Source organism: Rutidosis leptorrhynchoides, chromosome 11 (genome assembly GCF_046630445.1).
Source record: "Rutidosis leptorrhynchoides isolate AG116_Rl617_1_P2 chromosome 11, CSIRO_AGI_Rlap_v1, whole genome shotgun sequence".
NCBI lineage: Eukaryota > Viridiplantae > Streptophyta > Magnoliopsida > Asterales > Asteraceae > Rutidosis > Rutidosis leptorrhynchoides.
This window is the reverse complement of record NC_092343.1, coordinates 44,663,892-44,667,716: the sequence shown is the minus strand read 5'-3', so window position 1 is coordinate 44,667,716 and position 3,825 is coordinate 44,663,892.

The following is a 3,825-nucleotide window of genomic DNA, read 5'->3' as shown; positions in this document are numbered from 1 at the left end:
ACCTACAACTAGTTGTCCACAGTTAGATGTACAGAAATAAATCGATAAATATTATCTTGAATCAATCCACGACCCAGTGTATACGTATCTCAGTATTGATCACAACTCAAACTATATATATTTTGGAATCAACCTCAACCCTGTATAGCTAACTCCAACATTCACATATAGAGTGTCTATGGTTGTTCCGAAATATATATAGATGTGTCGACATGATAGGTCGAAACATTGTATACTTGTCTATGGTATCTCAAGATTACATAATATACAATACAAGTTGATTAAGTTATGGTTGGAATAGATTTGTTACCAATTTTCACGTAGCTAAAATGAGAAAAATTATCCATTCTTGTTTTACCCATAACTTCTTCATTTTAAATCCGTTTTGAGTGAATCAAATTGCTATGGTTTCATATTGAACTCTATTTTATGAATCTAAACAGAAAAAGTATAGGTTTATAGTCGGAAAAATAAGTTACAAGTCGTTTTTGTAAAGGTAGTCATTTCAGTCGAAAGAACGACGTCTAGATGACCATTTTAGAAAACATACTTCCACTTTGAGTTTAACCATAATTTTTGGATATAGTTTCATGTTCATAATAAAAATCATTTTCTCAGAATAACAACTTTTAAATCAAAGTTTATCATAGTTTTTAATTAACTAACCCAAAACAGCCCGCGGTGTTACTACGACGGCGTAAATCCGGTTTTACGGTGTTTTTTCGTGTTTCCAGGTTTTAAATCATTAAGTTAGCATATCATATAGATATAGAACATGTGTTTAGTTGATTTTAAAAGTCAAGTTAGAAGGATTAACTTTTGTTTGCGAACAAGTTTAGAATTAACTAAACTATGTTCTAGTGATTACAAATTTAAACCTTCGAATAAGATAGCTTTATATGTATGAATCGAATGATGTTATGAACATCATTACTACCTTAAGTTCCTTGGATAAACCTACTGGAAAAGACAAAAATGGATCTAGCTTCAACGGATCCTTGGATGGCTCGAAGTTCTTGAAGCAGAATCATGACACGAAAACAAGTTCAAGTAAGATCATCACTTGAAATAAGATTGTTATAGTTATAGAAATTGAACCAAAGTTTGAATATGATTATTACCTTGTTTTAGAATGATAAACTACTGTAAGAAACAAAGATTTCTTGAGGTTGGATGATCACCTTACAAGATTGGAAGTGAGCTAGCAAAGTTGAAAGTATTCTTGATTTTATGTAACTAGAACTTGTAGAATATATGAAGAACACTTAGAACTTGAAGATAGAACTTGAGAGAGATCAATTAGATGAAGAAAATTGAAGAATGAAAGTGTTTGTAGGTGTTTTTGGTCATTGGTGTATGTATTAGATATAAAGGATATGTAATTTTGTTTTCATGTAAATAAGTCATGAATGATTACTCATATTTTTGTAATTTTATGAGATATTTCATGCTAGTTTCCAAATGATGGTTCCCACATGTGTTAGGTGACTCACATGGGCTGCTAAGAGCTGATCATTGGAGTGTATATACCAATAGTACATACATATAAAAGCTGTGTATTGTACGAGTACGAATACGGGTGCATACGAGTAGAATTGTTGATGAAACTGAACGAGGATGTAATTGTAAGCATTTTTGTTAAGTAGAAGTATTTTGATAAGTGTATTGAAGTCTTTCAAAAGTGTATAAATACATATTAAAACACTACATGTATATACATTTTAACTGAGTCGTTAAGTCATCGTTAGTCGTTACATGTAAGTGTTGTTTTGAAACCTTTAGGTTAACGATCTTGTTAAATGTTGTTAACCCAATGTTTATAACATCAAATGAGATTTTAAATTATTATATTATCATGATATTATCATGTATGAATATCTCTTAATATGATATATATACATTAAATGTCTTTACAACGATAATCGTTACATATATGTCTCGTTTAAAATTCATTAAGTTAGTAGTCTTGTTTTTACATATGTAGTTCATTGTCAATATACTTAATGATATGTTTACTTATCATAATATCATGTTAACTATATATATATATCCATATATATGTCATCATATAGTTTTTACAAGTTTTAACGTTCGTGAATCGCCGGTCAACTTGGGTGGTCAATTGTCTATATGAAACATATTTCAATTAATCAAGTCTTAACAAGTTTGATTGCTTAACATGTTGGAAACATTTAATCATGTAAATATCAATATCAATTAATATATATAAACATGGAAAAGTTCGGGTCACTACAAATGCTTCGTCACAGGTAACACTGTGAGAACCCCCTCTACGATTAAGCCGACGAGACAGCTTAAACCAGCTCTGATACCAACTGTGACGCCCTGCCAAAATTGCCATTGACGCGGTACATCAACATCTGGTCCCATTGCGAGGTATTGACCCCTATATGATGTACAGTGATGACTTTGAATGCAACGTCTTTCAAAAATATGCCATGAAAGACTCCATGTAATGTCTTTTTCAATTATCAAATACACAATGGAAGCATTATGTAATACCTGAGAATAAACATGCTAAAAAGTGTCAACCAAAAGGTTAGTGAGTTCATACGTTTATCATAAATAATGATTTCAGTATTAATATTAGACCACAAGATTTAGTTTAAAGTTGATTGATACCAAATATATCAATCTAAAAGTGTTGCTGCAGTTTGTAATATCGCGACTAAACAAAAGTTACCCCGTGACACCTTGTACAGTCAGTGTCGTTAAATCATTATTATGTAACCAAAGACCAACAGTCAAATGGTTAGAGACGTTACTCTCAATAGATCTATTCACAATAATTAAGTTTGCGTTATACCAAGCAATTAACGATATTACGGTGAGGATTTAGTATGACAAAGCATAATAGCAAAATAACATTTGAGTACTTGTGTCTAAACGTAAAGCAGTTATAAAAGTAGCGCATGTATTCTCAGCCCAAAAATATATATATTGCAAAAGCAATTAAAAAGGGAGCAAATGAAAACTCACGATACTGTATTTCGTAGTAATTACGCATATGATGGCACTGAACAAGTGCAGAGTTGACTTCGGATTCACGAACCTATATCAAGTATATATATTAACACATAATATTAGTAATAACAGTATTAATAATAAGTATACTTACTATAATCATAATAATAATAATATGTGATAAATAATAATTATTATTATTATAATACTAGTAATAATAACAATAAGAATAATAATAATAATTTTGATAAGGAAAACTACCTTTAAAAGCTTTTCTAAAAAAATATTTCCACGAATCGGGCTCGAACCCACGACCTTTCGCTCACCCGCTAACACCCTTAACCATTCCTCTAAACTTGCTTTTCTGATTTATACATAGTCCTAAAATATATAGCCCGTATTATTTAGTTTCAATTTACTTCATCTTCTTCACAAAAATTCAAACGTCCAAGTCAAAACCAAATCATAAATCCGAATTACATAATCGATTTAGGACTTAAAACTGATTTTAGATTAACCAGTGTTGGGTACTTTTGTTAAATCAAACAAATAAAAATATAAAAAAAAGGAAACAGCCCGTCGCTGTTTGAAAAAAAATGAAGAACATAATTTGATTTTTGAGCTTGGGATGTTTTGAGACCTTAATTCCTTCACGAAATATCTTTTAAATGATCATTAAAATACACTAGAATTATCGATTGAACCTAAATTGTAAAGATTACTCGAATTCGCTTGAAGAAAAATGTTTGACTTTTTAAAACCAAAACTTTGACTCCAAAATTCGAATTCGTTATGAGGAATTAGAAGCTCAATCTTTGCAGAAAGTTTGAATAGATGAAT